This window comes from Ixodes scapularis, unplaced genomic scaffold (assembly GCF_016920785.2).
Source record: "Ixodes scapularis isolate PalLabHiFi unplaced genomic scaffold, ASM1692078v2 PGA_scaffold7__128_contigs__length_106722199, whole genome shotgun sequence".
Classification (NCBI taxonomy): domain Eukaryota; kingdom Metazoa; phylum Arthropoda; class Arachnida; order Ixodida; family Ixodidae; genus Ixodes; species Ixodes scapularis.
The window spans coordinates 57,645,455-57,660,071 of NW_024609882.1; positions in this window are offsets into that span (position 1 = coordinate 57,645,455).

Genomic DNA, 14,617 nt, shown 5'->3' on the forward strand with positions numbered 1-14,617 from the left:
GGCGGAACGCGTGATATAAAAGGCATGAAGAGTGCACCTGAAGTACACTGTTAGCGCACGTTAAGTACACCTAATGTATGCTTCTTAGTATAGCTTAAGCTTACTAGTGGGCTTTTAGTATGATTCGGACTAGTGAATACATACTTCGGTGTGCTCGAAGGTATGCCAATTGTATGCTTCTTGTATAGTATCAGCATAGTTCTACTTGACTGATTTTTCTAATTAAAGTGCAAAAAAGTATCTTCTTAGTGCGTGCACTATGTACACAGTAAGCATACAGGTAGAGTATTTATTTTTACCAAGTTGGTGTGTGATTTAGAAGTGAGGTGTGAAATTTTAAGTCGAACAAATTCAGTTAAAAAAATCAGTGAAAGGTAAACTAATAATGCCTGTGCAGATGAAGCCACGGGGACATAATATTGGGCGTTATTCCCCTCTATAAATAAAGAAAATCAACTAGAAGTTGATAATTAAGTTTTGAATTTGTGAAAATAAAGGTATGATTTCAATTAGAAAGTTACTGAGCTTTGTTGATTATTATTTTCCTATATTATGGCCACGCGAGCGTATAAATTACCTGCACAGACCTTTCACGATTTGTTTAATACATCTGTTCGAAATAAAAATAAACAAACAATAATTTTAAAACAATATTCGAATAATGTATCACTCAAGTGTAGTTTAACGTTAAGTGGAGGCGTAAGCACCACCACGATTTCAATAATCATTATGCCATCTTGCATTCTCCTCTCCCTATTCCTTCTTTCTCCTTGTCCCTTAAACGTCACACAAATCGGGCAGAATAAAACACAGTGATTTTTGTTTATTTTTTATTAGTCTATACTTAGTCCCCTAATGCACACCGAACTCACAAGCCCAACTCATGACGCGGCACCTAATATGTCATTCTGGATGTAAACAGGATCGTCGACTTAGCCTACCTACAAGCATTAGGGACCTATAGCTCGAAGCTGTTACAGCACAGAAAGGAGGTCTCAGACGTGAACAGAGGTTTTCTATAGCTGACAGAGAGCTCGAGCCTCAAATCAAGGCTACGCCACCGAAAACCAAATCACTTGTCCTTGTGTATGCAATCTGTCTGTAGTTAAACTTTGAAGCTCGATCCAAAGCATGGGCAAAGCACATTAGACCTGTGTGTTTTCAGAGTGGGAGGTTGTTTTTCCCGTGTAGAGTGGAGCAGGCTTAGTTCCCTTAGGGTCGATTATACATTAACGACAAAGAAAACATATAAGGTGTTCCAGTTTAGGCTTGCAGGAGGTAGAATAATTCAAGAGCGTCTTCGAAATAAAGAACTGTACAATAGTGTAGTTAACTTCACCGAAGATTCGGAGATTTAGCTGAACTTCGGGATTAAACTGATCCCTTCTGGGCAATCCCAGAGGAGTTCTAACGCGCAACTGCGACGAACTCTCACTGCGCGTATAAGTGGAAGACGGAATCTCCTTCCTGTAATATTTGTGCCGTTCGACCCCGAGCTTCGAGACCCCACAAATGAGCACTCCGAACATGTACAATTTAAGGAATCGGGAAGTCAGGCAAGGTTTCGGAGAGTAAGAGCAGAGACGCGTGAAATACAACCAACGATTACGTTGGAAGACACAACACTAGTATACACTAAGGTACATCCAAATCATATGTGAAAACTGTCGAGAAGGAAACAAGCATTCTTTCGGCTCAAATAAAACGCTAACGTATTCGGAACAAAAAAAAAAAGTGGAAAGGAAGTTCCACAGAAAATATGTTGAAACTGGTTGGGGTTGGCACGATGTCACAGGAATTCTGCCGAAATGTATGTGTATCCGTTGTCTTTCTTTTTGGCTCACGTTGTGATTATACCAACTCTATACTGCTGATTGGGTTGTAGGAGATCTTCCTTTGCATCAACCCCATTTTTTCATCCCTTGAGCGACTTCACTTAAAGTGACAGTAGCAAAGGTACCAATTACAGTGAGTGTTAGAGTACTAGTTTAGCAGAATTTGGTAAAATAGATCAATTTCAGTTCATTAACCCGGAAACACGGAATAGTTTAGATATTATAAAATGAACGTGGTGCTTTCAGGACATGTTTACTGACAGAATAATGCCCAGCGTTTTGAAGCCACCTGCAATTTCATAGGTGTCTTGTTTAACAAGAGGCTACTGGTGTAATAGGCTGGTTCACTTTTAAGACATAAAATTATTGCTTTCTTTTTTTGTCTCTATTTTTAATGAGTGGGCTCGAACCCAGAAATCTAAGCTTGATAAAGTTGTACTTGAGCGGGCTATCCGCGAATCTAGTTCGTCCGCTAAAAAAAAGTATGATCTGCATAAATAATTAGTTTAGCGTTGCTATCTATAATCGTTGACATGTACATTAAACAAGAATAAAAACCAAAAGGCCCCATGCGGGCACCTGACGTAATAGTTCTAACTGTACGGGAACAGATATTTATATACACAAACCGATTTCGGTGCTTTAAGTACAGGTTAAAAATGTCTAGCCTGCTTCCACGAAAACCATGGCATTCAAATATGTGTAAAAAAACAAAAAAGAACACATCTGGTTTAGGCCATGAGTTCTTTTTTTGTAAAATCGTCAAAAACGCCGAGCACTTATTTCTTAATTTTTTTTTAATTGATCTAAGATTTTTTTTTTAGCTGAAACTCCAGGAAGATTTTTTTCAGGAACCGAATCGCGACGAGTTTTGTAAGTCGTAGTTGTCGAAAAATGGGCTAAACGTTGATATAGCACTTACTCAAAAACATAAAAAACAGGAAATACAGAGGTTGGTCAGTAGTTTTCAATATATCGTCGTTTGCTCCCTTCTTATGAAATACTAGCACCCTCGCCAAATGTATCGCTTTAGGAAAAACACTCGGTTAAATAGAAAGTTAAAAATGTGCGTTATCACTAGATCAATAAAATAAACACCGTTCTTCACCGGCTCCATTTGAATATTATCAGTGTCCGTGGAGCCACTATTTTAACAGCATTGTAAATTAAATAACTTCAAAACGAACAACTGCGTCTAGAAATATCGAATCAGTGTTGCTCTGATCAATGTACCTGCAAGGATCGAAATTTAGTAAACTATTACCTAGGTTAACGAAGAACTCGTTAAACCTATTAGCTAAGAATATTCATGTTAAGTTCTTACTATTGATACCCTCCTGAACTGTATTCGGCAAGTGAATACGCATTAGCACGAGGTTTAGGTTTTTCAGTAATGTGTGTTCTAGCATAGATTAGTTCTTAAGACAGATTTTGCGGAATGCTTTGAAAATTGTGAGCCTCTGCGGCTCTCTTGTTTTTGAAGCGCATATATAAAGAATTGTTTTATTAAATTTGCATACCAAATCTGATGTTGCCCATAGCTTCTGTGCTCTCGTTGACACTCCGAAAGGTTTCGTTGGAAAATGTTATATAGAGCAATAAGCGATTTTATGAATATGCCATAAGCCTTATCAGCTTAACCTTTAGGAAATACTGCGCTCCAATCAGAGTAAAGAATGCACTGCCGGAAAGCGCCTAGTTCCCCTAGAGATATAATTTGAAAATATCCCTTGGGGTGTAAATCCGTATTTTTTTATGAAGTCATATCAACACGTTGGACTATTGGGAGGCGGTCACTCAAAGCCCAGCATATTACACGAGATTCTGGTTTCCCCGTGTAAAATTTGTTACGAGTAAGTCACATAAGTCGAATAATATCAATATGTCTCAGATTTTACTCTTTATCGGGTTGGAGTTGCCATTGTGTATACGAAGCCGTGTGGATTATTTATATAGTAAATTTTTATTTTTATATCATCATCAGTAAGCATAACTATATTGAATTCCCCTGCGAAAATAATGATATAGTCGCAGTTATTTATTAGCACACAAAAAATCACAACGAGCAACGCTGCCGTCAGAAAAAAATAGCAAACAGCACGCACATTATGATGGTTACGCAAGCACAAAACATCATAATCTTTGGTGATAGCAGTCTGGTCGCTGAGCAATTAGCAACACATGTTTTGATTTCGTTTTTGTGTTGGTAGAGCCACTCCCCCTCTTCGCTGAGAGGCACGGTTTGAAGACTTGGTGTTATTAGCAGGCAATTGAGGTAGAACATTTTTGTCATCTGAATACCTCGTCTCTGTAAGCATAATGACACCAAAAAAAATGTCAAAATTGGTTCACAAGTAGCTCAATTTTGCATGTTTAGTTTTTAGGTGAGTGTGCTTTTAGATTAAAGCGTTCTAAAGAGCGGTCACTAGTAACGTGACATTTTAAATCCTTAAGAGTTTTAAAATTCTAAAATCTCATTGCAATCTACGAAACAACAGCTTGTGAGTTCAAGAGTATGGAAACTTAGGTGAACATAAGGAGGTTTCTTGGGTAAAACCAGCTGAACAAAGGAAAGAAAGGTGACAGGAGAAAATTGTTTTTTTTTTTGTTTTCCCACCAAATCACGGGCAGTCACTCCCCATCAGCTTTCCTTACAAGTATGGTGCCCTTCTTATGCAAGATGCCCTGCTCCAGATTTAGCTACCCAAATCAGCCCTCACTTATGCTTCATCATCGTCCCCTGAATATGGACGTGTGGTGTTAGACCGCTCAGCTTTCCCCACGGCCCTTTTCATAGTTCCCTGGTGCTCTTTCCGACGAAATTCAATAAAATGTCCGGACCCTTGCCTGGCCGTGAAGACACACTGTGCATATCAAGTATTTCACCGTCAAGAAGGAGTGGAATCTTCAGTTGGGCGAAAATATCCTTTACTTTGTGCAGCAAGTTTTAGTCATTAGTTTTGGTGACACCGTGAAATTCAAGACTCAAATTTGTACTTCGGAGTTCCAGGTTGGGAACCACTGATTGCAGTTTCTGTTTGTCTACCGGTTCTATACGTTTGTTTGTCTTATGTATTTCCTGTTCGGTCACATTCTTTAGAATCTCGTCATACTGGGTGGACATCATCTGTTGAGGTTTTTTAATTATTTCGAATGTCCTTTTGATGTCATAAGACTGTCAAACTTAGCATTGATTCTCGTGAGTGTAATCGCTGCCATGGGTTTTATGCTGCATTTCGCTTCGAATTTCTTGCAGCCGTGGCACTTTTACGAGTTCTTCAGGCAATCGCTTTTCGTATTAAAATTCCTTTGACGCGTCAGAGCAGTCACTCGGGTGATACTGTCATTTGCAATCAATACAGGACAGAACGTTACGATCGTCCGGAAGTACACCGCTATATTGCGCGCATAGCCCATTGTTATTACTAAACATTGAGGCCCAATGTATAGCAAAGCAGCGGCAGCAAAAATATAAAAAAACACCAGAATTTAGTTTTGGCAGTAATCCAAAAAATGCGCAACCTGTAAGTAATACAGAAGATTTGTTTCAACGTACTTGCTTCAGCAGCTGCTAGTGATAAGTGATGTCCCGTTAAATTGGGCCGCCTTTCTTAGGATTGATTGATTGAGTTTTATTGGCGCAAAAGCGTCTTGGGCTATAGAATGCCCCTTTTTCAGAACATAGTTGACTGTGGTCGTAGATATCGCAGCAGTCGCAGGATGTTTTTTCAGCAACCGAAGCACGTGGCAGTGACGCTGGACTGTTGAAACTTCCTAAATGACTCCGCAGGAAAACGGCGAGTAATGCACGGATTAGTTTTAACGCGCTTGCTCGAGCTGCCACTGCTGCCATGTGAAAACGTGCCGAATTGGCACGTTGACCTAAATCACACGAGACAAGCGCATTTAGATACAGCCATGGAGCGGTTGAACGCCAAGCGGACAGCCCGACGAGCCCAAAACACAAGGGTGCTTAACGACGCCGACTCAATCCTGGAAAATCCTCTGCCAGATATAGCTAGGCTGAACGCGGTCAAGGATTGACTCACTGCCAGCAACATCGTGCTAGACCATATCCACGAGGAGGTGGAGCCACTACTACCAACCGCAGGTCTTGAAAACGAGTGAACTACAGTGGCCGAATACCAAGAGCAGGATATCAGAGTTTTTGGAGATTAGCAGACGGCACGTTGTTCCTGCTACCACAGTACCAACAAACAGCACTCCCGAGAGAGTCGCCGGTGTTAGCGGCTTGATTGCCGAAACTGGACTTAACTTTTTTTAAACGCGACATCAGTAACTGTAGAGTTTCCTGGGAGCCATTCGAAAGAACATTTTACTCACTGTCGGACTTCCTCCACAAATGACAGGTTCTATTCATTCCGACGCTACCTCGCCGGCTACGCAGCATTAGCTGTTTCCGGCCTGCTGACGACTGAGTGGTGCTACGTGGATGCTATCGAACTCCCGAAACAGCGCTCCAAATATTTAAAAAAAGATAGAGCAGAAACATCTAGCAGCCACTCCGAATCCTCTTAAGATTCAATCCTCCGTCGACATTTGAGGTCCTCGCAAGATTTATGACTCAACGCAGCTGAATGTTCGTTGCCTCAACGCCATAGATATTCAAACTTTGTTTTGGGTCAATGCTCAGCGACATATTAAAGAAAGCTATTCCTTATTACATTGTCGTACAACATCATCGACACGTGGGCTACAAGATCCCGAGCAGCCTAGAATCGATGCAAGGCGACGGCTCCGCATCAGCAGCAGCTACTGCCACTTCGGGACTGAACGAGATTTTGCAATTACTCCGCATCGAAGTAGAAAGCAAAGAGCGAAGCTGCCACGCTGGAGGTCGAAGCAAGAAGCGAACAGGCGAGACTGGACAACCACAGTGGGTGACGAACGTTCCACTGTTCGTCACCTTTACTAACAGGTGAATGTTTCTTCTGCCACTCAAGAAAGCATGATACGCGTTTTTGCTATGCCACTAAAAAACTCTCTGGCAAAAGTAAAATATTAGAAAGAGTAATCAGGTGTTTCAGATGTACTACAAAAGTACATTGTGTTAGAGACTGCCGAAAATATCTTGAGCTGCTCTTCATGGTGGTGAGTGAATGCCGTCCCTCTGTGTAACCCTTAATATACTTGAAGGGTGAAGGAAGTGACAAACTAAGAATGAGTCGCTTGTGCGCCCTCGTCCAAACTATATACAAAGAGAAACAAATCGTACCGACCAGCAGTCGGAGATAGCGTGCACCTGCAGACATTTAAAGCATGGATCATCAACAAGAGAACCAGCAGATATGTACGAGAAATTCTAGACGGAGACAGCCAGCGATTGTTTATTCAAAACGTTCTGGCGAAGCGCTTGAATCTCAAGGTACCGCGGAAGACCAAACATAAACTGAACACCTCTGACAGTTCTGACAGGGATGAACTAAATCATTGCAATGTAGTCGAGATCCCTGTCAAGAGTTAGTCCAACGACATGGAATCCATAATCGAATCAGTTACTATTCCGGTTATTTGCCAAGATATTGCGGCGCAAATATTTCAAGACAATTTTGTTTCGTTCTTACGTCAACAGGATCGAATCATAACTGATAACCTAACAATCCTAAGAGTAAAAATTACGCCAGGAAATTCTTGCTAATTGCGTCAAACCAAGTTTGGAAACTCCTAAAAGGAGAGGTCTTGAGGTGCAACGAAGACGAAGGTTTGCTGGCAGTCAATACGAAAATGGGCTGGACTTGGCAGGGACCATCGATTTGAAGCGGAAACTTGATGTCACCTCCGACTTTGATGGTATGTGCCCTGAGGACCGAAACTATGACAAAAGATAAAAACAACATCCCAAGCACTCAAAGTTTTTTTTTGGGAGCATGAGCCCATGGGAATTTTCGCTAAGAGAATTAAAGGCGACAGCCTAACTTCTCCGTATGTTTCAAGCAAAATATAGTTAAAAATTGCCGACGGTGCGAAGTAGCGTCCCTTGGAAAGAGAGGGGGGCACAGATGCCATGGAGAACAATGAGAAATTGCGGTATCAGGCTTCAGATCTCTCCTAGAGCAACCTTCATCTAAGAAAGGCTTACTCCATCGATATGACAGCGCCATGCGCCAGTACTTGGAGTTGGGTTATGCAGAAGTAGTATTTCCCGATTTCGAGGGTGCTACAAAGCAACTCGTCTATTACATTCCACACCGAAAAGCTATTCGCGAAGACTCACCCTCCAAAAGTTACGGGTACTCTTTGATGAATCATCGCATTGAAAAGGATGCAAATCTCCTAATGACGTCCTCGAAAAGGGGCTGAACCTGAATCCAGATATCCTCTGATTCCTACTTTGTTTCAGGTGGTATGAGATGGCATTGACTGCTGACCCCGAAAAGGCTTTTCTTCACATAGAAATTCAACAAGAAGATGGCAATGGGGTCAGATTACTGTGGTTTGCCAAAAAGCTCACCTTGCCCTTTGATTTAAAAGACTTGCAGGAATGGCGAATGACCCGAGTTCCATTCGTGGAAACCTCCAGTTCATTCTTACTTTCTGGGACAACTCAGTACCACTTGAAGAATGGTGCTACTGACAAGAAAATTTCAAAAAAGTGGCGAAGCTCGTTTTATGTCAGTGATATTTTAAAAGGTGCAGACACGTTTCAGGAAGCGATTGCACCGTACAGAGCATCGAACTCAATCATGAATGGTGCAGGCATAAAACTACAAAAATGGGCTTCAAACCGCGAGTATGTACAGTAGTTAATCGACGAAATTGAAACAGATGTGGTACCAGCAGACAGAAACATAAGGCTGTACGAGTCCACAAGGTGCTTCGGATGATGTAGGATGAAGACAGTGAAAGTTCTAAAATTTCCTGTTGATTCTTTTACATCATTCCTACACGCAAGAGTGGATGCCAAACGATAGATCTTTGAAGCTGCGTTAAGAATATTTGATCTGATGGGATTTATTACTGCTTTTACAGTACGGGCTAAACTTTTCTCTCAGAAGCTACGGACAGTGGGAATGAACTGAGATAAAGAACTGCCTAGGGAATCAAGGTGTCATATGGTACAACCGGTGCGCAAACATTCCTAATTTTTACTGGATACACATACCAAGGCCACATTAAGTATAGACTAACAAAACAATTCAAAGAACTGAAGTTGGTCATCTTCGTTGACGCAAGCAGGCACGCCTACGGAGCTTGTGCCTATTTCAGAATAGAAGATAACAGCGGACACATTGTAGTTACGTTAGTTATGGCGAAGTGAAGAAAGGCACCTCTCAAGGCACTGACTTTGCCACGCTTTGGGCTCTTAAGAGCCTTAGCTGGGACGAAATTGCTGCATTACCTTGGCGGCACGTATATTCTCGATAAAGACAAATACACCATGTGAACTGACTCGACCGTTCTGCTCGGTTGAATAAAAGGTTCGGCAATAAGGGGAAGCCTGTCAAGCACAGAGTTCTTAAAATTCAAGCTATGACCGTTCCAGAAACATGAAGGCATTGCCCAGGAGAAACTAACACAGCCGATCTACTCAGAAGTGGAGAATCTGCTACAATTCTTCGCGATAGCTATCGTTGGTAGGATGGGCCCGAATGGCTTGTTTTAGAGGAACGTGACAGGCCGCAGAGTCCACATCAGTCGAAAGCCAAGAGTTAAAGGCTGGGCCCATGTATCTCCAAACGGAGGCTCGAGAATCTACTGTACTTTTTGATGTGACGAAGTACAACCGTCTTCAAAAACAACTTAGAATCACAGCACGGGTTATCAGATTTGCGCATCACAGCAGCTCTAAAGGAAATAGACTAGGCGGGCAGTTGGAAGCGGGAGAAGATGCTGCATCAGAACGATACTGAATAATGCAAGTTCAAGGAGAAGCCTTCACAAGGGAGGTTCAACTGCTGTCCAGCAAACGCGACATTGAACCGAGCTCTTCTCTGTGTCGGACCTGCGCCCATTTCTTGACTTCTATAACTCACACAAAGTAACAAAACGGCTGCCACAATTCTATGCCCCTTGCTCTGCTAAAAATCTAGTCATACTATCAAAACACCACCACCTGACAGAGCTTATTATTCCAGATGTTCATTACCAAGTTGGCCATGAATGAGTATTCAACACAATGGCCACTCTAAGACAGTGGTTTTGGATCCCTCGCGCTTCACAGTTGAAAATGAAGACTTTCAGGAAGGGCCTCCTATGTTCGAGGTTCCGCAAAAAGTTAACACCAGTGCCATTCCGGTCTCTACCTGCGAAGCGGGGAAATATTACAAATTCGTTTGATATTAAGAACGTTGACTTCGGAGGACCTTTATATGCGAAGAACGCTAAAGAAGAAGCTAACAGCTCTATACTTCGTCTCACCTTAGCATGGACTAACCCAAATGCCGTGCTAGCGCGAGCGGCTAGCCTTGACTGCCTTGTCTGAAGCACTTGCTGCGCGAGCGCTGGTGCAGCCGCCGAGGCTTCATTCGAAGCAGGGATGGGCAAAATAATGCAAATATGTATCAAAATACAAATAAAAAATACTTCGTCAAAAATGTATTTAATTACAAACCTAATTACATTTCCAAAAAAGCACTTCAGTACAAGATACAAATACAACCAAATGTATTTGGTCTCCTCCAAATACTTCTCCAAAAACATTCCTCAAAATTTGCGTCAGCGACTTCAGGGCACCTTCAGCGGGTTTCAGGGTATCTCATTTTAATTTTGCATCGAGCACTCGGGAGTTAGTGTGCGAGGCTCTAGTAACGTAATAGAAATATAATCAAAAAAAATGTAATCAGCTTGGACGTAATAGGTGAAAAAAGTACAGAGCTTCAAGCAGCTTTTTTTGTCAATTACATTTTGGTATAGACCAACCAAGAACCGAGACGACCAAGACGCGCAGCACTAGCTAGAGAATATTTTATTGTTGCAACTCGCACCAGTTAAGAAAATCTGGACAAGCCGCGCATTTAGAATGTTCCAGGGAAAAATATGGTTGGAAATCAAGCTGTAAAGCATCACAAGTTGTCACAGGCACTTGTTTAGCAAGTCTGCCTGTGAACGTCGATTTCGTCACTATTTTTGCCCTGGACTAGCACCGTAATCACAAAGTCACTAAACGCTTGTGCTTGATTGAGAGACACTGCATTCGGTGCAAAACGTAGTTTTCTTCCTGCTCTGGTTAGTGCCTTTCAAATAAAGCCGGAGGAGAAAAAGAAAACGCCCCATGGCCGAATAAAGGATGGAGACTATATCTTACAACCACATGCATAAAAACAAGAATTGTAACTTCGGCAAAAACATTGATTTAATATAATAGAGGCAAGTGCCGCGGGCGCCCGGCGTGCCCGGGCGCCCGCGGTGAGCGAGACGCGAACTGCCGCAGGACTGGTGTATAAAGAGATGAAGGGTTTCTTAATTTGTTGTTGCCGTTGGCGTTGAGATGAAAAAAGAGCAGCTTTGGACACGTCTTAGGATGAGCAAAATGAGTCGTGACAATAAATTTGAGGGATGTATTTTCGCCCAGAAAATTGTATTTAATTACAATTGTATTTGGAATACCCACGTTTTAGTATTTAAATGCACACGACAAATACATTACCCAATTTGTAATTAAATACAAATTCAAAATAGACAAAGTATTTGAAATACGTATTTCAAATACTTGTATTTGAAATCCTGCCCATCCCTGATTCGAAGCAAGTAGCTCGCGTTTTTAGCGGGCGCTTAACAATAGTCCATACTAAGGTGAGACAAAGTATAGAAGGTATATTATTTTGTTTACGTGCGCTACTACAAGAGCTGTACAATGCTAGAGTGCACGACACAAGAGCGCCGACAGTAGAGCGCCACGACTTTAGCGCGCGCTCACGAGAGCGCCGCGACATCAGCTCGCGTGTCATTAGAGCGCCCGTCAGGAGAACGCACAACCAGTCCAGCGCGAGTCGCCTGACCCGACCGACCACTTGTTCGGACATCACGTGTTTTATGTGAAATTGGCGGGGATTTACGCCACGGCAATCAGCGAGGACATTAACAAATGAGTCGACAAAATGTTTGCGCGTGACAAATAAAGAAGTGTTACAAAAAGCTGACAGAAGAAAAAAAAAACAAACATTAATCTGTAGCAATCCTTTCTGATGAAAAAAAAACACACACAAAAAGAAAAAAACATTTTAGCTGCCAAGCTTCATTGCTCTTTGATTTTCTGTCTCACAGAATTGCAGGGGAAGTCTTCCTTTATCCGTCAAAAAGTTGGGACGCTCTGCGTCCGATAAAATTGCGCTGAGCTTTCCTTAGATGAGTTTTTTTACTGATAGTGTTTTTGCGGTGAGCTTTCTTCATCATAGTTATGGACGTCACAGTAGTATTTAAAATTATGTGAGGGACGTCTAAATATCCACCACATAGATCAGAGCCCAAATGCCTGTGAAGATTAGACCAAATATAGCAAAAAGTGACCTATTTATAGTATATCCAAGAGGCGCACCGTAGTACTGCGAAGAAATCCCCGCTGCTGTCACCAACTGCAGACACACCCGGTACTTAGATGACCGACCTCTCTCCCCTTCCCCCTTTTCTTTCCGATGTCAGTAAACAAATGGTTCGAAAGAGTCGTACCCGTTTTACTTAATTTTTTTTATTAAATGCATATTCGATCGATCAAAAATCACCAATGCTCCGATCCGATGAGGCGCACATTGGTGTTCTGTTTCTGGAGCCGCGGGTACATCACACAGTTTGCGGTGTTCACTCACCAGGGGTACGCTCTCGTTTCGCGCGGGCTCAAATGCTCGCGCGCTCTTGTGTCGTGCGCGCAGCTGGTCATGCGCTCTCGTGACATGCGCGCTAGTGTGAAGCGCGCTACTGTCGCAGCGCCCTCGTGTTGCGCGCTCTAAAGGCGCCCTTCCGACCACAAGCGCTGTCCATATAAAGCTCTCAAGCGAGCTCTCTACTGAAGCCTTCCTTGCATTTCGAAGATTCATTTCCCGGAGGGGGATACCAATTACTATTTTCTCCGACAATTCTTGATCATTCAAGAAGGCTTCGACCGACTTAAAGGGGTTATGACACGCCAAAAATAAAATATGAGATAACAATACTGCTAAAACCCACTGTATGTTCCTATAATCCTGATAAATTTTTATTGAAAATGGCGCGATAGTTTTGTGGATAAATCGATTTATGTGCGGATCCCTCGGAGGGGCCGGCCGGGTGGAGCTGAAGGCTGGTGACGTAGCCAGCCTCCAGCGCGGCGTTTCCTTGCACGCACTCACAGACTTGGCTCTCTTGGCGTCTCGAGCTTCAGCTTCCTCGTTTACCTTCCGCGTTTCGATCATGCGGTCCGTGACGATTACGTCTACGGCATCGCTCGCCTTGTCAAAGTGTTCGAAAATGATCGCAGCAGCGATGAGAGTGATTGTTATCAACAGATGTTGGAAGCTGTTCATTTTGACTGCGACCCGCTGGCGACCAGCCACAGCGATGGCGAGTTGCAGACGGGCTCGCCGTTGTCACCGTCGTCCGGGAATATCTCGCAGGTGCATGCAGGGTGGAAGGTCAACAGGCTGGGGGCGAGATCAAGAATAGCTTCCAGGTTACCGAAAAAGGGGTTTGAGCGGTTTTGATCGTACCGAGGCGAGGAGAGCTCGGGCCATCATGGGGGCGCCTAGAATGAAAGAGCGTTCATGGTCACGTGGTTTATGGACACCATGGCGTGACTAGCTCGGGCAGTGTTGCCTGGTCGCCAGATGAAAATGATAAAAATTCGTAAATTGAATATTGCAATTATCAGAGCTCTAAAAATTGCGTAACTTGGTGTATATACTAAGTAGCCTATGAGCATTCCATTTCAAGAATAATCTATCCGTTTAATTTTCGTGTCATAACCCCTTTAAGGAAGATTTAGAATTCTCCGAGGCACCCTGGCTTCTCGTCGTACCTCGCGCAACGGAGAATTAAATGGGAAGTTATCGGTAAAAGCGCTTCTTGGTGGGACGGATGGTGGGAGATGTTAGTTCGTTGAGAAAAGACAGTTTTAAGTAAAGCTTTGGGAAGAAGCAGTCTCAACTTTGAAGAACTGTCAACTGTGCTGTGGACGTCGAGGCCATTATGAATGTTCGACCATTAACGTATGTTCACTCCTAACTCGAAGAACCGACACCAGTCAACCCAGCTCATTGCCTAGTTGTACAAAGCCTCAACGTTATGCCGAAAGCCGACTCAAACTCTGAACTTCTCAAATTCATGACTCGGAGGGAAGCGACCGGAGGCTAAGGAATAGGTTGCTGGTTATGGACCACTTTTGGATTTGCTGGAGCGAAGTATGCATCTTGCAGCTACTGTCTCCTCATTAATACCCAAATATCAAGTCAGCGGCATTAAAAATTTATGACATAATACTGTTAGTAGAGAAAAAATGCCCAAAATATTTGTCGAAGCTCGCCCGAGTGACGGAGGCCTACGTCGGAAAAGATTGCTACATAAGGGCATGTCTCGTCAAAGACAAAGACGTAAATTTATAAAGAAGACCGGCTCAAAAACTTCATCTACTTGAGACACACTCAGATTTCTTTGCTCGGGAGGATGTTGACAAACCCAAGAAAGAGGAAGAAGAAACGACGAACTGCCTGAGTACAAAACTAAGATGAAGAATGATACATGTATGTTTGAGTACATTATTAAACCTACCGGTCGCATCGACCTTCTGGCATGACGTTATGCACTTCCACTGTGACATCTTTAAGAGGGCCTAAATATACCAGACGACAACAAAA